Genomic DNA, 21,990 nt, shown 5'->3' on the forward strand with positions numbered 1-21,990 from the left:
TGAAACAAGACAAATTCACAATTGCACTAACTACCTCTACGCGTCGTGACTTTTGAATACGTTCACTCTACTCCTCCATGAAATAGAAAATGCAGACTCATCTAAATTAGACCACCACGACATGAGGCTAAAGGATGTGTCCACCAACTTTTGGAGATTCTCCGCGGGGGCTGAAACAGATGAGCGGCAGATGAGGTGAAACACGATCGTTTGCAGACTCCACATCAGCGATAAACCGGCGTGCCTATGCAAGTTTCAAAAATTACCCTACAAAACACGGAGATTTTTTTTGCAATATTCGCTAGTGTACAAAGACTACATTTTTAGCTCGTAATTTTTCACCTATTCAGAAAAATATTAATTTTTTTTTATTTTTCTTGTAACGTATACACCGACCAATGAAGCACATCTTTCAAAATAGTCCGAAATGGGGCTGTATTGAACATGTCAACAGATCTTCGACTTCCAGAAGACTCAAATCTAATTTTATCCTCTACAATCTCTTCACCAGAACTAATCTCTTTTCCCTCCACCTGTTCAAGCATATTCTCTTATCTCGTCAATTATCTTTCCTTTCATATAACTTGCCCTCCTCTCTTCTGTCCTCTGCTCATCCGTCATGACCCCTCGACCCTTCTCTCTTCATAAGCTATCACAACCTACCAGAAGATTGTGGCGAGACAACAGCTGCAACCAGGGCTGTAAATTCGGTACTAAAATCTCCAACTCCTTCATAAAAGCTCGATATATATTAATAAGGGTAATCCTACTAAAATAGTAAATGGTACCACAAGAGATTGCATCATCACCACGTGAATCATCAGCCTAGTTTTTAGACTTGTGACCTATATTTAAATATACGTCTAATGGTTTTGCAGAAATCGATAGTTTACCGACGTTTCAGAGGTCCATGCTGCCTCACACGGCGCTACAACCCAGAAGACAATTTTAAGCTGATGGTCGCTCAGATAGTTAGTATATTATCTTATATTCATGACACCCTAAGGTTTGTTTCAGTGTTCACAACAGCCTGTAATTGGACCCTGTATCAATTCCATGATACCCATTTTAATATTATAATTCCATGGGCCTGGAAATCTCTTCTCGTATTTTCTGAAGAAATTGATCGTGTACATTTCTGACCTCAACAGTGCGTAATACATGCCCCGCCCATCGAATTCTACCTGATTTGGTCACCATAATATTTGGTGAAAAGTACAAATTCTGAAGCCCCAAATTCCACTAAGGTAACATAAGGATATTTCTTGATATTATGTGGAATTTCACTTTGTAACGAGATGAAATGTCAAATGCAATGAAGTGTGACACTAAAACACTTAGCCGCGGAGCACTTTCAGGGTATTAGACGCTTCTAGAGTGAATGATTCTCTGATGTCAACGCATAAGAAGCCGTCGCCTCAGACAAAAGAATTCATGATGGAATATGTCAAGGTCCAACAAACAGATTCCTTTGCAGGAAGTTCAGAGCCCTCGCCATTCAGACGTAGGAGTATCGAGGATGCAGGTGCGAAGGGACGACGTACGCCCCTCCGACAAAAACTCCACTTCATGAACTCAGTTCAAGAAGAGCAGGGCAGCATCCGTTAGCTCTTACTTGCAGTGCAGGGGAGAGAGAAAAGTTATCTCTTTTAAGGACCATAAAAAAGCTTTCCTCAGCTTATAAAGTCCATAGTTGATCTGTGGCTAAATAGCGACAGATCAACTCCGAAACACAAATTCCACCCATTTGTATCCTAAAAGCCAAGAAAATAAAAAATATGCATATAAAATTGTCGAAATATTACGGATTATTTGGGGAAACGAAAATTAACACGACAGTATAATATTAAAATGGGTCTTAAATTTGATCTGGCTCAGGATAGGGGCCACTGAACACTGTAATGAACTTTTGGATTACATAAAACTGAACGAATTTGACTATCTCAGCGACTGACAGACCGTGATATCACTTACTTCTAAGTACAATACGTCCACTTGCGTGACTTTTCTGAATTACACCATCCAACACAAACTTAAGTCCGGTTGTTTCGTCGAGTTACTTGTGACAAAGGCGATAATTTTCTGAGCAATTATCAGTTCCGAGGTTCTTATCCTGTCAGTACAGTCGCAGGTTGTCTTGTCGAGTGTCCAGAGTCTGGAGTCAGGATCTTCGGGAAGCTGGAGTGAGGGGGGGGGGGGGACGTCAGAATGTCGGAGCTGACGAGACGACACACGGGTCATTGCTCTGCAGGCTTGCTAGCCAGCGACTGGTTAGAGCCAAACACTCGCAGTACCGCCTTTTCTAGACGGGGATCGAGTGAGTTAATCCGTCACATTGGCGACAATATTCAGTCAACACTGACAAGTCTCCTGGATACTTAAGCAGTGTGGGCTTGTTAACAGATACCGACGTTACGGAGGAACAAACTGCATCCATCTTCAGGGCAGAAATCTTTCTACGTGACAGACATAGCAGGAGAATAAAAACATATAACGAGGAACTTCACAATTTATAGTATCCACCAAATATAATTATGATAATTAAATCAAAGGTGAAGAGATTGGTCAGGTATGTAGCAAGAATAAGGGTGTTCATAAACGCACATAAAATTTTAGTCCTAAACCCTGAACCGGAGAGACCACTTCGGAAAAGTTGGACTTACGTGAGAGGATAATATTTAAACGAATCTTAAACAGATGTTTAACATGCATTACTGTGCCTCAGGACAGGGTCTAATGGCGGCCTGTTGTGAACACGGCAACCAAAAAAAATAATTAAAAATAAGGAAAACTTCTTACGCGTCTGAGTGACTATCATCTTCTGAAGCACTCTGCTAAATGGAATTGGCTTTCACGTTTGTCCGTAAGTTCAAGAGTAGAAGAATGTTCTATCATATTTTACAAGTTTCCTGCCTTCGAGTACATCCATTGTTGCGACAATGCCATTTCTTTCGAATGTGCGCTTTAAATTTGGATATCGAGCCAACTGCAATATTAGGAAAGGCATTAAAACACGAATTCCAAATATGAACCCACCAATTAACCCTTTAAAGCCGAAGATCGTCTGAATATTATTTACGAATCCAGACCGTACCGCGAAGAAAACACTACACCTCACCATTACGAAAATCAGCTGGTTAACCCTTTGAAGCCGAAGCTCGTCTTCATAATATTTACGAATCCAGACCGTACCGCGAAGAAAACACTTCACTTAACCATTAGAAGTCGAATCAGGCGGTACCACATAAGATTTAACAAAAGAACATCCCGGTCGAAGCCTTATAGTGAGTTTGTTTTAATTTTGATGACAACCAACCACCTGGATATATAAATAGTATATAAATAATACACGGACAATTTTGAACATATTATCCACACAACAATGTCACTTCTTATTACTATAAGTGAAAATATCAAATCCATCAACCATTGTTGTGTAAATGGTCGTATCGGTTCACAGTTTCATGACCAGGAGATAACAAACTTCGCGAACTAAAATATTGTTAGTGTCACGAGGACATATCGATAAGACACGTCACATAGGAGCATCCTGACGACATACTGAAACAGGAAAAGGGAGCAATCCAGGTTAGAAATTGTGTAAACACACCTGGAATTGTTAAAAACTTTATCTCATTTGTCAATACAGACCCATATCACACGCGTGGCGTAACACCCAGTTGCCATATCTCTGTTCTACGAACGCGTGAGCTCACACGAATATTATTTCAAAATTCTGTCGTACCGCAAAGAGAACACAACACTTCATCCTAAAAAAATAAGCAGCTTAATGCAACTTACAAAAGCAACACCTGATTTCTTTCCCAGACCAATACAAAACCCATAAATACATTCCGTCCTGAAGATAGAGGTAGTTACTGCATCCGAAACGCTGGTATCTACCTACAAGTCCACACAAAGTTACAACACCGACATCTTCACCGCCGAAAGAACATCTAATCGCATAAACCGAAGTTTTACGTGGTTGTCCTCAGTCCCTCCAGGCAAATTCGGTTTTAGCACCTTAAATGAGGTCATCCGCTTACTTTCTTTCCCTTTTCAGTTCATTAATCGTCGCATCATTCGATGCTATATAGCCTGAGATACAGACAGTGTCGTTAAATAAACACATACACATATTAAGATGCTGGAAAAGTGAAGTTACATTTCACGTAGTTAAATCCTGTATCCGGCCAGAACAATCAGTGACTGGGTTTCGTATAATTCTCATTATAAACGTCGATCATTTCCTTAAACAGCGTTAACGAGCTGATATCTTTAATGGTGAAGAGTTGTGTTTTCTTCGCGGTACGGACTGAATCTTTAAATATTATTCAGATTCCTACGTAGTGTATGTATGGGTTTCGTGCGATTCTCATTATAAACAGCGATTATTTCGTTAAACAGCGTTAACCAGTTGATCTTTGTAATGGTGAAGAGTTGTGTTTTCTTTGCGGTACGGACTGAATTCTTAAATATATTTTAGATGCCTACGCAGTGTATTTATGTGTTTCGTATAATTCTCATTATAAACATCGATTATTTCCTTAAACAGCGTTAAAAAGTTGATCTACGTAATGGTGAAGTGTGGTGTTTTCTTCGCGGTACGGACCGGATTCATAAATGTTATTTAGACGAGCTACTAACAGTCAATGGAACCGTTTTCAACTACTCACTGCTAATTAAGAACCGTTAAACCCAATTAGAGTCCGCTTACTTAGCCGCGAAAACTCACGCATGGAGAGAGACCGCTGTTAACCTTTTGTAGCACAAGGTTCATCCACGTAATATTTAAAAATTCAGCTCCTATCTCAAATAGAACACACAGCATCTCCATTACAAAGATCAAATGGCTAATGCTGTTTAAGAAACTGAAAATGTTTACTCTGGAAATCATACTGATTCAGATTTGATGATTGTTAAAGCAGGTGGTATACATAGTTACCACCGAGCTTTAAATGATCAACACAGCGTCATATACAGTTGTCGTGCAATCTCTATGGGTTAGGTCTGGATCCTGCCTTGGGTCTTAATTACTCGCACGTTCATTGCCGTGTTCACAACAGCCCAAAACTGGATATTATCCTGAGTCAGAAGAATCCAATTCACACATTGGCAACCCATTTGTTTGAGGTAAATTTTAATAATATTTCCCATCTGAGACTGTGGTCCATGTTGGTCTTCTGGGTTGTAACACGACCGACGTTTCGGAGGAACATACTGCCTTCAGCTTCACAGCCGTAATTTCGGTCATGCAGTTTGAAACTTCTCCGCGTGTTAGATACGTTACGTCTTTGTCCAGTAAGATGGAGGGGGGGGGGGGGGGGGAGTGTGTGTTGTTACTTTTAAAAATTCACCGTTTTCCTTTCTGGTGGTGACCGACCTTAAGAGACCGGTTCTATGACTTTCATTACCTCAGTGCGCAAGTAACAAGATAAACCAGCTTGAAATACGAGGCATCGCATTCTCGCAAGGCCACTCTGTCGAGTTTCGCTGTTGACTGCACTCCAGCAATTTAAACCTTAAGCAAAAAGTTATCAACCCGTGGCCCGACGACGTATTTTTTGTAAGACTGTGAAATCCTGAAAAACGAAAAAGTTATTACCCAACATCAGAAAACACGTTTTGTTAATGTCGTTAGTACCTGGAGGTTTATTTCGCTGTGAGAAGAAACTGTCCAGCTCAATTAAGAACGTCGGATCAGTAATTAGGTCTCGTTTTGTTGATGAACTCTCGAAGGGACGCAAGAACATTAATCAAAGACGATTTAAAAAATATATATATTGAAGCAAAAGCCACTAACAGCGGATTTTGTTAAAGACAACTGAGTAATATGTGAACCTGTTTGCAATACGAGGATTCTTTTAGAAACATTTTTAAAAAGCTGTCCTCATTAAGAGCCCAGAGTCCTGGGAAAGATTAAGAACCCCTTTGTCTTTTAAACGCTAATAATTATTAACTCAATACTATCTTACACTCCACGGATGTGTGTTCAAAAAAAATGTTTATTTTTTCCTGTTATATTTTACAGTGTCACAGGCAGAAATTCGGTTAATCGAAGTTCATTTTCATTACAGACGTGTGAGAACATCTGTTAACAATATCGTGTTACAGCGGAATGCAACTGAGATAAGAGAGATAAATGAACAATGCAAACACTGTAACATTCTTTGTTTCTTACGAACTACGAGCTTTTCGTTAAATCGAAAATTATTCAAGTTTTACACCAAGTTCATGTAACCGAGTTTATCACCACTTCACGAAATATTTAACCCCTGAATATTATAAGAATAAATGTAATTATGAAAACCATTAATATAAAATATAAAAGGATTCGTCTCGTCTGTATACCAATCAGAAGTAGCTGTAGAGATTTAATGTAATGACACGGACAGACATTTTACTCGGTCATAAAAGTCTGACATTTTCATAAAACGTCTGCACACAATCCTAATTTCTACTTAACAAGCGTTCATGAAGATGAGATAACCATCTTACGAGCATTTGTCAACACGTTACAAGGTTCAGACGGTGTTACACAACATGGCGCCCGTTTTCCGGAGTGCAAGGCACGCAGAATCGTGTAAACCTTGAATGTGTTAGAAATGTGGAACATAAAATTCGTTTTCCTTCGCTTGGCTGACATACAAAGCGACAAAGCCCAGCTAACTAAGAAATTCCCCGTGGTAAGATTTCAGGTTCTCACGGAGACGAATTTAAAGATGGACGTCTTCTGGGATGTTGAGCAGTGTAGCATGGTAGATATATTTCCGGACTTTTCACAGGAACTAACTTCTTCCATCATCAGGGCGATAGTCCTTCAAGAAATTCCCCGTCTTCTATTAAACCATAAGGTCATTTACGTGTTCACAAAAGCCAGCCGTCGGACCCTATACTGATCCAGATGGATCAAATCCACTCTCTTCAACCTTTTTCCCGTAAAATCCATTTTCATATTAGCATCTCATCTACGCCTTCATAACGTGCCCTTGTCAGTGGCTAAACCACGTCCCCAGAAGGGTCGAACGACCCTACGTAACAAATGTCAGTGGCAAGGACGTACAACCTTGCCAAGGCAGTTCCATCCTGCAGCTCCGTGTTTCAAGTTTTTTTCGCTGTCCGTCCAGTGGGAAAATCTTTTTCTTGTAGATCCTTTCTGAGACATTAAAGCAGAGGAGAGACAACAGGAGAAGGTAGCATAATTACCATCTTGCAGTAGCTAACACGTCCAATGCTTACGTAATAAATGGAGGATGTATTTATGTGTTTCTTATGATTCTCGCTGTAAACAGCGATTATTTCCTTAAACAGCGTTAACCAGTTGATCTTCGTAATGGTGAAGTGTAGTGTTTTCTTCGCGGTACGGACTGAATATTTAAATATACTTCAGATGAGCTTCCTTTTCAAAGGGTTAATATGCAGTTTGACATTTAGGCGGGCGGAATCACAGAAAGTTTCGTGTGTAGGCCGACGAAATTGACGTCATATACCTGGATGTCTCTTGAAGAAGTTTCCGCATCGGTAAAGCGGGCAGAAGGGTGAATGTGGACCCACGTGGACGACAACGCACACAAAGGGTATGGTCTTTTCCATAACATCACATCGAGTGTTTGTTCAGCGCAGCCATGAGGTCTGGTTTCGCCAAGACAACGCATTTGAGGGACTTGAATAAAATGATTGATGAGATGGAGTTAACTAAGAGTTAAAAAAACTCCTTTAACGCCAAGCTGACAGTTGTTTAAAAATCGTAGCCTTTTATTGAACCCGAAAGTTCTTTACCGTGTTCACAAAACCCAACCAATGGAACCTATCCAGAGCCAGCTAAATCCAATCCACTTCTTCGCATCACATTCTTTATTTAATCTTAATATTATCTACCAATCCGCCCCGGCTCAACCCCACAGTAAAAAGTAACCTGTGGTTTTTATATGCATAAAAATGGTGTTCGTAAAGGCGAGAACAGATGATAAGAACGGAGACAGCTGATACGCGTTTTATCACAAGGGTGACAGGATAAAGAATTGATAAAATCCGATCTAGGCGTTGGCCTCCAGAATAACCGTCAATAACACACATCGTTACAGACACATTCAGCAGGTCCGGAAAAGTTCCCGACGATAATAAACCAGAGAGCGGGAAATGTTGGGGATGAAAACGAAACAAGTTAGGAACTTGGTCCGTGCAGATGTGTTTTTCGTTCTTCAAGCTCAGCAACAAAACAATGTTCCCTATCAAGTGTCTGAATAACACTAACACTAAACAATGCGCCCCCTCCTCACGCCGAATATCTGCTGTTCCTCTGGGAACCGTAAACTTTAATGGGATTTTAATGTTCGCAACTTCCTGTCACACAGCTGAGTCCAAGCCACTGAGCTCTATCATCTGTAATCACAAAATTTTGATTGGGAAGCCTGAAGGAAAAAGATCTTAGAGTAGAGGCCGGAGGAACACGGTAATTGACTTTCAGGTTTCAATAAGCGAAGGGCTGTTTCGTGACTAACCGAACAAATATTAAATCCTCAATAAATTAGTCCCGCAGAGTTGGTTAATAACCCACTCTTTACGGGAGAAAAGGGGGGTTACGTTTTTACATGTCAGTGTATGAAGGGACCCCTAACTGGAACAGGACCTTTGAACACGCCAAGTAAGTAGAAACATCTGTCAGAGGCGGAGAAATCAGGATTCTGCCTGCTCCAGTCAGAAAGCAGATGGCAGGCACTTTATCTAACCCTCAGATAAATGCATGGAGTCTGTAGACAGTGACGTACAGAGCATCTGAAAGCAGTATTTTATACACGGGGAATCCACGTACCTTAACCCCTTCAAACAGTGGTAACTATATGTACCACTTGCTTTAACAATAAGCATTTTGCCCACAGAACGCATTTATGTATTTCGTATTATTCTAAGTGCAAACAGCGATTATTTCCTTAAACAGCGTTAACGAGTCGATCTTTTTAATGGTGAAGTGCAGTGTTTTCTTCGCGGTACGGACTGAATTCTTAAATATTATTTAGACGAGCTTCGGCTTTAAAGGGTTAAACATGAGGCCATGCTACCAAATGCCATTCCCAGTAAAATGTAATGGCGACTGTCAATCAATGGACAAGACAAGACTTATCGAAATCCCCCCCTCGAATCTTAATTAACCTCGAATCTTCCTTAACCTGTTATCTTAAACTGATTAAGCAACGTCGTACTCAGTACACATCGTTATCAGTACGCACGTGGCGTGTAGTTACGAGTTGCTGGGCGGCTGATGAACGCGAGTTAACCTCCTCAACAAGGACGGGGCGACCTCATGAGTAATTGCTGCTGTACCAGAGGTCACAGACTCTCTCAGAAAGCAACAGTCACTTCTCAAATCTAGAATTCTGTCCGCACTTCACAAACTGTGTGGCAATGGCCACGAGGAAATGGGCGTCCCCTTCAGAGCAAGAGACCCGTTCAAAACTTCGTTCGCGTAATTTGTGTCCACTTCCCGAATCGGGTGGTTATCATTTACTTCTTTGTTTAAAACAGCCTTCGGAACTCTTATTCCTGACTCATTATAAACACCACACAATGAAGACGTGTGTGTGAATGGAGGTATAACTCCACTCATTCCTGACTTCAGCACTACATTGAGTTGAAGTCAGTGTCACGTCCCCGGCAAATTTATTCTTGGGGAAAGACTCCCTGGTACCCACAGTACAGGATGCTCGGTGGACCCCAGGGCCGCTCTGGACGCGGAGCGGAAGAGAAACATATATGACCCTGCCGGGAGTCGAACACAAGTCGTCCAGCTAGCAGACTATTCACAGTATTGAGCTACTTAGTTTCTGCTCTTGACCCTTTGAAGCCGATGCCCGTCTAAATAAAACTTAAGCATTCAGTCCGTACCGCGAAGAAAACACGACACTTCACCATTACAAAGATCAACTGGTTAACGCTGTTTAAGGAAATAATCGCTGTTTATAATGAGAATCACACGAAACCCATGGATACACTGAGTAGGTACCTAAATAATATTTAAAGATTCAGTCCGTACCGCGAAGAAAACACTACACTTCACCATTACAAAGATCAACTGGTTAACGCTGTTTAACGAAATAATCGCTGTTTATTTTGAGAATCATACGAAACACATAAATACACAATACAGAGTCACTGACTGTTAAAGCAGGTGGTATATATAGTTACCACTTTGTTTTACAAAGTTACGTGATACGAGGCATCAACTGTGACACACGATTCGGCCGTCTCGCGATTTGTATCTCACCAGGAGCTTGGACTAAACTTCTGTAACAATTTTCCAAAAATTACCCTCTGACCAAACGGTCCGTGGTGAAGTCGACGTTACACACATCGGCAACACAGACTCAAAGTCACGTTCCTTCAAAACAAATTAAAATCATTTTCACTGCCAATGTCTGTCGCATCCATTACACGAGACTGATGACTGCGCCAACGATGATTCAATTGTCTCGTTTAAAATTGGTTTCGTGACGATTTATCGGCCGACCACTGTCTCTGACATGAAAGCAAGGGTGAATGAACACTTCCCAGTGATTTAAGCGCGTGGTTTAATAAAGAGAAGTGCTTAATGTATAAAATACGAGACACGATCTGCTCACTACTGAAGGCAGTAGGATCAGTGGAGAAAGCTGAGGTAGATCCTTTGAACCACGACAGTCAAATCTACAGCAGAGTCACGAAGTTTGTCACTGCAAACATTTTAAGTTTTCCTCTCGTTAACGATCTACCTACCTACTTTTCCTTCAATTTTTCGTAGTTCTTCAACTGTCCGTCAGAAATCCCGAAATATTCACTGACAGACAGAACTTGCGCCTGTTTTGCACATAAATTCATACACCAGTAATCAGACTGGAACACAGTTTGCGCCACTCACTGTTTACATGATACATCCACGTAAATCATCCACTCGAGACTGTTTCGAGCCCAATTTTTAGTGACTTCTAACCGAAGTTTGTAAAGACGCATGCAAGTAGCTGTTCAGAAGAGTTTACATATTCAATTCACAAGCGTGGGCCTACAGACCTTCGCTCAAAACAATATTTCCCCCTCCGGGCTATGTTTGTAGAAAACATTTCGTGCTGTGATAGCAAATAAGTGACACTGAACACTGGTGCCTCGCGCCAGGCGCACAGGCAAACAGAAGGTCGTCTCTGGAATTTTGAGTGGTCTGATAACGCTGGTGACAGACAATTTGAAGTAGCTACAGTGCTGATAATAAATTCTGTGGCTTGAGCCGAGCGTAAAATAGCCCGAGACGCGCGCTCCCTAATCGATGTTTCACTTTTGAGTTCTCGCACATTTTTCTCAAATTCTTCATGCGCGCGCACACAGATTCTTACCAAAATTCCAAACAAAAATCAAACGCCCCTAAATCGGCTAGACCACGAAACACGAACAAGACCCTACAGCCTGAATCAAATATTATTAATATGAGATTGGTAGGGATGGTAGCATGCATGCAGACGACAAAATTTTAATCTGAAACGAAGACAATTTTGGAGACATGACACAACCGACTCCTTTGTTAGAATCTGACATTCGCCTTTTTTAAGGAACGTAAATATTCGTTATCGTGTTCGAAGACCCTGCTACTGTAGTCTATCCTGAGCCAGTTTAATCCACTCATCAACACTTACGTCCTCACCGTCAGAATTTCCGCCCAAAAATTGTGTGCGTACACAACGAAGAGTTGCTGGTTGTTAAACAGATGGTAAGTATAGTTACCAATGGGCTTTAATGAGTTAATACTGAGCGAAACTTTCATCTGTATGACGAATTCTCAAAGAGAGCTCCAAGCGACGTTGTCGGTGTTATGTGAACCGTATTCTGGTACAGTAGTTGTTTGTGGTCGGATGAATGCGTGATTCGGAATTTTTACTTGTAAGACAAAAAAAGAGAAGCCTGCAGCATTGCCATATCTAAGCACGTCAACTACGGTGGCAGGACGCACTCTGTAACCGCCCGGTGTCCACACACCAAGAACCTGGTTCCTCACCACTCATCGCCCTGATGATGGAAGTTGCAAGGACATCTGAAACGCTCGTAAACTTCTACAAGACTACACGGCGCTTCGTAACCACCGCCGTGAGAACCTCAAATCCTACCAACATAACAGAGATTGCAAGAAGAGCGTTTCTAATATTATTTATCCTACGTAGATCTTACGAAAACTGGGTGTGGGCTGGATTCTACTCGCTCAAAATATAGTCCAGTGGTGAGATCGTGAACACGGTAATAATCCTTCAGGTCGCATATAAAAGTTGGTAATGCATTAGCGAGATTAGCGAATATTAGTTTCTCAGTTATCGAATTTACTTGCTTCAAATAATAAGTCCGGACATTTAACCCTTTGAAGCCGAAGCTCGTCTAAATAATATTTAAAGATTCAGCCCGTACCGCGAAGAAAACACATCACTTCACCATTACGAAGATCAACTGGTTAACGCTGTTTAAGGAAATAATCGCTGTTTATTCTGAGAATCAAAAGGAACCCATACATACACTACGTAGGAATCTGAATAATATTTAAAGATTCAGTCCGTACCGCGAAGAAAACACTACACTTCACCATTACGTCGATCAACTGGTTAACGCTGTTTAAGGAAATAATCGCTGTTTACAACGAGAATCACACGAAACACAGAACAGGTATAGTCCGCGACTGTAATCTTGAGACTTGCAAGGAATGCAGGAAGTCCGTAGCGTTAAAGGCAGACGCCATCTTTCCTCCTCACCCTGCAAGTCTCAAGATTACAGTCGTGGACTGTACTCCTCGGTTTATTCGACATTTGATTTTCAAAGAAGTCGCCGAGGGTGAAATTGCATAAAACGAGAAAATAAAAATCCCCTCCCTCCTCTGCAACTCCACTCCCCTCTCCAGCACTCGATCGGCCAGCAAACAAATTCGAATTAAAGCGAGCGCTTTTAATTGAAACAGCGTGCAACGAGGAATACTTGCACAATACACAGATTTACTGACTGTTAAAACATGTGGTACATCTGGTTACCACCGGGTTTTAAAGCGTAAAATGGTACTTAGATGAACTTCAGGCTTCTAATGGTTAAAGTAAGTGAAATCAATATAATCGTTCGTAAGTTCAAATTCATTTTCCCCCCCCGCACGTGACATCGTGCGGATGTCTCGAACATACATCGATAGATCGATAGGTCGATAGCATCATGCTGGAGCCATCTTTGGAACATCACGGCCAGGGGAAAAAACTCATGGAAAAAGTAAATCACTGGCGTTAGCACGTCATCAAACGCGATAGTTTACACTCAGTGGGCATGACTCAAATAAAAGTGATAGCCAGTGGGCAGAAGGGACACGGTCCCGGGCCGATCCACTTGTTGCAGCGATTAATAGGCACGTTCCTTGGCAAATTGCTTTGATAATAAATCACGGTTTACTTCTTGCTGATGTAGGGGCGACTCAGCTTCGATAAAATTAATGGTCTTACGATCACTTCACAAATGACGTCACAACAGAGCAAACCACTCTCGAATTAGACACAATTACCACACTGCATAAACCGTCAGCATATGATCAGGTTTATTTTATATTAAAAAGAAAAATACGTTTCGGAGGTACAATATGTTTCTGTCTTCAGGTGTAGCAGATATTAATCTCAAGGATCTGACAAGAGTTAACTCAAAACATTCACATATCCTGAAGAAGTCAACTACAATGTTGAAACTCCACGAAATACTTCTTGAGAAGGTAAACAGTACGGTCACCAGACCAAGAAATTCTCCACAATTTACGGAAAACGAATGTTCATTACCGTGTTCACAACAGCTCAACATGTCCCTCTCCCGAGTCAACTTAATTCAATCCACACTCCCCCAAAACCAATTTCCCTCAGATCGTTTTAATATTATCTTCCCAATAAAAATATTGAACGCATTTATCTTCTCATCCATGCCACGCCCACCTCATCCTCAATGATTTAATTACCCTATTACTGGGATACTGTCAACGACCCGTTCTTCAAGTGCCTGAGCACTGCGGGTTGGCTCGATCTATAGACATTTTGGTAGGACTCCTTGGATGAGGGATCGGCCCGTCGCAAGGCCTCTACCTGTACACAGGACAAGCACAACACAGAAAAACGAGAAGTGGGATTCGAACCCACGCCTCAGACCGCGCGGCCACTGGGTAAATAGTGCTTTGACTGCAGAGCACAGCAAACCACAGGAGTTTACCTGCGCTGAAATGATGACCGACCAACCCTCACTGCCAGCCTTGCCACGGGGGACGGTGGCTGAGAACCAGACTTTCCTTTGTCACGAACATCCCGCTTTATATCAAGCCATAAGCTGAACAACAACAAAATGCCTGCAGGTTACGAAACTTCTGCATATACCGAGTGTCCCAAAAGTCCCAGTAACAGCCTACCTGGGAAATTACTGCAAGAATGGAGGAAATTGTTCGCAAGCTAAAGACTCGTGCGTTCATATCCTTTTCCACAAAAATTCTGTAGTAGTTCATTCGATACAGCGACCAAACTACGGGGTGGACGACCATGGTTCGATTCCCGGCAGCATCAGGGATTTTTAACTTCGCCACCGTTGTTTCCAGGTAGGGAGCTACGTCTCCACTCACTGTTTAATTAAGCACTGCCAGAAATTTAAATTTACTTAATAATTTATTTATTTATTTAGTGTTCTGTGTGACGACAGGTCCATATGAACAGGATCCTTCCATCCTTTTCTCGGACTGGGACCTGTTCATATACGTTCTTGGCAGATGATCCAGAAGTGGTTTGCCATTGCCTTCTTCTGTGTGTGAATTGAGTAATTGTTGGGATGCCACGGAGGAAAACTCCGTGTTGCCTAGACCACGGCCTTGCCCAACACAAGTTATAAATTCGGGCACCGCCGGGAATCGAACCCGAGACCCCAGAATTACAAGGCCAGCGTTCTAACCGCTACACCACCGTGGCGGGGACTTAATAATGCCTTATAAAATGTTAGACAATAAATTAAGCTCTTCTATAAAATTTGTTGCCATTCCAAAGCTCGTGGGTTTTCGTTTTAAATTGTTTGGAACTAAGAAGGTTTCACTGGTGTCACAGACCAGAAGAGAAAGTTCGACAAAAAAGTTTGACGTTTGTCTACAAACAATTCTAAAAGGCGTGAGCAAGGCGGAATTTTCTTCGTTCGAGGGCTTTGGCGCATGAAATTAAAAGTCGGATGCGTCTCAAAAGAACGACAGAACCACTTCCGGTTCACTTGTTTCGAGGCAACGAGAACCAGAAGAAATGTTCGCGACCACTCGCCCATCGAGTATCAGTCAGGGCCTCTGGAATTTGAAGCGCACGACAAAAAACAATGTTCTGCTTTCAGTAATCGCAGAACGGGATGGCTCTGTTTACGTTCCGTGACACAGGGAACAGAGATCCGGTCATAACTCTCAGCATTTATTCGAAATGTTTCGTATCCCGAAATCCCAGGGTTCGAACAAAAAGGCAGAACAAGGTTTGTCGTGGTTTTCAAAGGCCCTAATTTGATAGTTACTCAGTTCGTCAACAAATTCCTATCTTTTATGGACCGAAATAGTATAAATTCGTGCTACATGTCGCGCTCATCTAATTTTCCTCGAGTTGATCATCTTAATATTATCTGAAGAGTGCAAATTATGAAAATACTCATTATGTAGTTTTATTCAGTTTCCTGTTAATTTGCTTTCTCTCTTTCTCTCTCTCTCTCTCTCTCTCTCTGAGATCCAAATATTCTACTCGCCAGCTGTTCTCAGAACATTCTTCTCCTAGGGTGGGTGGGGGGGGGGGCCAAGTCTCACAGAAAGGGCAGAATTACAGTTATGTGCATTTTAATATTTTGGCATTACAGCTAGAAAACAATGGTTGTCCAAAATTAATTCGGTTTAAATTATAAGTGAAAGTAATAAATGTCGATTTTTTTAATAATCGTCCTAAAATATACGAACTAAGTTATTAAATTAAACTAAATAATTTGCCATAGAAAATTCAACACGGACAGTGGTGACAGGGCCCGGGGGGGGGGGGGGGACAGTCCCAGCCTCAACCTTGCATCATTTTGCTCGACACATTTAAAACAACTTTTCACAGCATGTCGTGATGATATGTCGGTTTCCAAAACTTCTCCAAGGCCCCTCAAGTGATTCAACACAATCTGCAGGTAAAAAAAGTCAAATGTAAATGTGGAAAGAAACCCACATTCAGCGTCTGGATGTTATTCGTGATGTGTGCAAAGCCACTTCGAGACGGAATACATGATCCATCTGTTAATTAGACAGCTTCATAAGTAGAGGACGGGCTTGAGTCCTCCAGACACGCGCATAATAAAAACAGCAAATATATTTATTTATTACGTGAGACAGCCTGTAACTAGTTGGCGTCAGTATGAAGGACACAGGTACACAGCAGATACCTGGCGCCTGGTACGTCTTCAGCGGCGGTCCAAAACAGAAGCCCTTACTCCCTATTGTAAATCACTAGCTGTATTTTCAATTTTATTATAGGAATCAGAAATGGAAATCCAACATACCCTTCCATGAAGTGAATACATGATTTCAGTGTCAGAAACCGGTTTTAAAAATTCTGCAAACGTTTTCAGTTTCCCTAAGGTTAATTTCCTTAAACCAATCTTCCATCTTCGCCTACTCAAATTACGAAACTGTTCATTATGAAGTTTTTTTTTATTCAACCCCATAAAAATAACAACCAAACCAACAGTTTTGTATATTTTTATGTCAGTGACTTTGGATACGAGACGGAAAGACACATTCTAAACTAGACGTTATAAAATTAATCTACTTTAATTTCTTCGTGGAGTATAATTAGTCGAACAGGAACGTAAAAAGCTTATTTAAAGACCACCGCCTACAAAGATGTACCTCCAACCCCTCGATCAATATCGTGAGACAAAAATATACCATGGTAGGCCTATCAACATACTTCAGTGGAGCTGACAACGAACTACAAGAGCTGAAACAAACGCAGATGATAGACTCACATTCTTCACAGATCATGCCACGTTATCACAAATTATAAATTATCAGAGAAAAATAATTCACGATAAATGACGGAACATACACATGAAATGGTCTACAGCTGTTCGCGAAGTTATACAGAAATACTTTGTAAAATACTAATGGAATTACGCCATTTATCATAAAACAAGGGTCAATTCGTTCTGACGATATTAGTGATAACAGCGATTCTGGAAAAAGTAACAACGTAATATGACCGATAAATACAAATATTTTATCTCGACGCTGCAAGTGACATCACATAAATGACAAAAAAGTTATTAACTGGAAGGATGAGCTGTCATATATATTTTTAACCTCTTACAAAACAGAACAAGTTTTAAATATGTGTTTCCTGAGTAAATCGTAAAGAATATTTATAAATAATACTCATAGAAACAAAATAAAGCAGTTTTAGACGAATACGTAACAAGATAGTAAACGAATACCATGGGCAAACATTCAACAGAATTTCAGACGCTACAAATTCGACATTAATTACACATAATGAATCTAAACCAGGTCCATCGATCGTGTGACACGCGAGACACATTCTTCAAGTATCACTTCATGTAACATGCACGCATCCCAGCAGAAATAAAAATGAAATTTTAACCTTTTGAAGCCGAAACTCGTCTAAATAATATTTAAAGATTCAGTCCGTACCGCGAAGAAAACACAGCACTTCACCATTACGTATATCAACTGGTTAACGCTGTTTGAGGAAATAATCGCTGTTTATAATGAGAATTACACGAAACTCATAAGTACACTGCGTAGGAAAATAAATAATATTTAAGAATTCAGTCCGTACCGCGAAGTAAACACAGCACTTCACCATTACGTATATCAACTGGTTAACGCTGTTTAAGGAGATAATCGCTGTTTACATTGAGAACCGCACGAAACCCAGGTATCTAAATAATATTTAAGAATTCAGTCCGTACCGCGAAGAAAACACAGCACTTCACCATTACGTAGATCAACTGGTTAACGCTGTTTGAGGAAATAATCGCTGTTTACTGTGAAAAACCATAAGAAACCCATAAAAATATTCACAGTTACTGACAGTTAAAGTATGTGGTACATATAGTTACCACTGGGCTTTAAATGATTAATGATTAAATCTCATATGATCGAATGCGACTTGCCGGGTGTCCACGCCAGTTTATATATGAAGATTCTCTTTTTCCGTCAAGAACATGACAACGGGCGTCGTTCCTTAGTAACGAGAAGACCGATCAACGTGGTCACAACATAATTCAATTTTTACGCTAAAAGACGCCAACGCCTAAACTGTAGTTCCTACTCATTTTACATGCATTTTGGCAAATACGGTTCGCGGGCTGCAATTCCGTAATACTGTCAGCCTCAGCGAACCACAGGATTACGGCGTCTTCTTCAAGGAAGTTGCTTCATTGTAAATCTGAAGCCGAGGTGTTTAGGTACGTAACTCAGTGACTTCAACGCACGATAAGAACTGCAACCGGTTGTCATGTCCTGTTGCAATTTCCAAGGTACTCTGCCTGATCACTTTCACCTGAGGGACAACCGCGAGGCTACTCAAGTACTTCGCATTCGAGTCCTCATATTAAGTGTATAAGCAAAGAGTATAAGACCTTTGACAGCCCTGTAGTCTCGCTGGAACGAGTGTGAACTTTTCGGAGAAAATTAATGTGAAAATATTCGTCATCAATTTTTACAAAGAAGAACAAATTTTGAATTATGAATTATAAAATGTCTTATAAAATTTGCCAGGAATATGTGGAGTTATTTAACACATATCAATGGCAAAACTGGCGAAAAATACAAAATGCACGGAGGCATAATTAATGCGTCCAAACGATTAGTCAGAACAGAAACTCCTGAGGGAAGAGAGACCATTTGGATGACATATACAGAGTGTCCCATCTAACGTGGAACCGGCCACGACAGCATGCCGCAGTAGCAGCATAACAAATCCGTCGCATGCTAGTTACGTGGGACATTTTATACAGTAAATATCACCACTAATTCATAGCTGATGTATTTTTAATGTTGCATTTTTTCGGTCTTCAGAGAGTGAACGCCGTTTCGACAGAAAAATAAAGCAAAATTCGTATTTTGATTTAATAAAATCACAGCTTCTGAAAATGTCACCTCGTTCATTGAAAAAAAAACTTTCGACTAAACAGGATTAAATATTTTCAACGCAACCCCTCCGCAAAATATATTCATTTTAATTTCAGAGTTATAATTTCGTTAAAACGGAATCTAATTTTGACCCACCCTGTATACTGGGATATACGACGAGACAGTTAATAATGTTTCCTTCTCAAAACACAATACTAATCTTTTGCAAACAAAGAGCTATAAACATTGTTGGAATATACCTCGCGTGCTGTCTTGAAGCATTTTAAACCGACATCGGCACTACCTCCATAAACTTGTATTAAAATATCTGTCTTCTGCGTTGTCTGTTGGGGTCCGAGCATCTCTGAAACGTCGTTAAACTTCTACCATACAACAGGGAGCAACAACCCAGAAGACAGCCAATTTAACAATCGCCACCATGAAAACCTAAACATCTCAATTAATCTTGTGTTACTTTTCAACGTCTCCACGAAACGATTAAGAGACGCGAACAAATCTCTGCAATAAGACAATAGACACAGGACTTGAAACTCCAGTGTCATTCTTCAGTTACATTATTAAAACATTCCGCCGGTATTTTTTTTCCCGGTGCTGCTGAATTCGCAAGACACAAAGGGCCGCAGAATCCGTAACAACACACAGCTAACTTCCTGTTAATTCTTGGCAAGGTCTCGCCATTTCATTATGAGCTTTTCCCGTTATCGCAAGTTCAAAGCACTGGCAGACATTCAGAGCATCGCCAGCCCTCGTTTCGAGTAAAAACTAAAACACTTCACGTTTCGCCCACGTTACCACTTGCTTCAGACATTTCTATACGATGATGGAGGCAGCAAGAACCTCTGAAACTTTAGTGGACATCTACCAGACTACGCGGCGCTACAACCCAGAAGAGTGGGTTTATAGCTACTCGGGCAATTTCAGTCTGTATACTAGTTAAAACATGCTTTTCTACAATGGAAAAAGTAAATGAAAGGCAACAATGGAACAAACACGTTTTTCCAGTCATCTACCGGTTTCTGCCGTCAACCCATTGTTACAATAGTAATTCTTATGTCTCTTGAACAATTTCTCAGCACGAGGATTTCCAGAAATCATTTCGCAACGGTAAATTAAAAGCTACACTACGATCCAGAATGCAGTGACGACTGGCATTTGTCCAGTTTTACTGTTGAAATCAAACTGGCCTTTTCGTTCACAAATCATTTCGCAACGGTAAATTAAAAGCTACAAAACGATCCAGAAAGCAGTGACGACTGGAATCTGTCCATATTGTTGCCTCGAAGTGGCTGTCATCAGAATTCTGTGAAATAGAAATACGCGTATCTAACGACGGAACTGACTGTGAGAGCAACAGCGGAACATGTAGGATATTATTTTTATGATATAATTGTTGTACAGATCAAAACTCTTTCCCCATCTTCACATTTTGTATTATTTGTCTAATTACGAGGCTTCTTAAGAGAATAACGTTCAATTTCGCATTGTAGAAAATGGAAATTAGATTAAAGAATTTACTACAATTAAAATAAGACGACGTTTGAGGATTTTTATTTTAAGAGATCCATTGCGTTAAGATTACTTGCCTTTTTGAAATATTACGCTGAGCGACGTTTCAGAGATGTTTTCTGCCTCCCACTCTGAAACGTCAGTCAAGTTCTACGATACCACACGGCCGCCATTATTCCATAACCTGAGCCATATAAATGCAATCCACACGTGATATAAATGTTAGACACTTTCAATACGATGCTGTCATCTATGTCTTTGTCTTCCAAATGTTTTCTTCCCTCAAGGATTTCTGGATAAAACTCTGCATGCATTTCTCGTCTCCGTCATACGTCCTTTTGATCACACTAATAATCATTTGATGAGCTTAAAAATCTGTACTCCTCCCCCAGTATTTGTCAGGGTGATTAAGTCGAGAAGAATGAGATGGGCTGGGCATGTAGCGCGCATGGATGGGACAAGAGGTGTGCACCGGGTATTGGTTGGGAAGCCTGAGGGGAAGAGGCCTCTGGGGAGACCTAGACGTAGATGGGAGGATAATCTCAGGCGGGATCTATGGGAGATTGGAGTTGAGGGAGACTTGGATTTTGTTGGCCCAGGACAGGGACCGGTGGAGGGCTTTGGTTAATTCGGTGATGAACCTTCGGGTTCGGTAAGCCATCTGGTTGGTTGGGTCCACTATTTGGGAAGCCTGAGGGGAAGAGACCTCTGGGGAGACCTAGACGTAGATGGGAGGATAATCTCAGGCGGGATCTATGGGAGATTGGAGTTGAGGGAGACTTGGATTTTGTTGGCCCAGGACAGGGACCGGTGGAGGGCTTTGGTTAATTCGGTGATGAACCTTCGGGTTCCGTAAGCCATCTGGTTGGTTGGTTAGTTAGTTAGTTAGAGGAGTACAAGTTGTGGATCTCCAAGTCCGCTCGCATTTTGGACAAGACACTTTACACCCGCCCCCGCCCCCTCGTGTTTTCACGAGTCTTTGCCAGGTACTGTACAGGAAGTTGTTAAGTGGGTTGCAGCACACAAAGGAATGCAGACCTGCGTACCCTGAGTGGTAGTGAGTGGCTGGGATACAAGGAGATGTTCCGCATTTTGATCACTACGAAGTTATTCCTGCCCTTTACAGCGAAATTAATAAAATAAAAATGAGCCAAGGAACAATAATAAAACACAATGCACTTAAAGCTTGAAAAAAAATTTCAAGATCGGCTGTTTCACGGCCACCTCTCAAAGTTTTCTCGGCAGAATAGGTCAACAGAATCTGAAACTCGCCCTTGTGCCACTAATGCGTTCAGGAGTTGGCTCACAATAACAGCCTC

The 21,990-nt window shown here is 41.1% G+C and overlaps 1 protein-coding gene across 2 annotated transcripts in view; it reads right to left on the minus strand.

Annotated features, from left to right (window-relative positions):
- The window catches only part of sdk (sidekick cell adhesion molecule), a 61,946-nt gene that overhangs the window by 37,150 nt on the left and 2,806 nt on the right, over nt 1-21,990 (minus strand). The gene's annotated exons all lie outside the window — the stretch shown is intronic.

This window comes from Zootermopsis nevadensis, unplaced genomic scaffold (assembly GCF_977971745.1).
Source record: "Zootermopsis nevadensis isolate Lab colony 2312 unplaced genomic scaffold, Znev_1.0 Znev_ptg000015l, whole genome shotgun sequence".
Taxonomy (NCBI): domain Eukaryota; kingdom Metazoa; phylum Arthropoda; class Insecta; order Blattodea; family Termopsidae; genus Zootermopsis; species Zootermopsis nevadensis.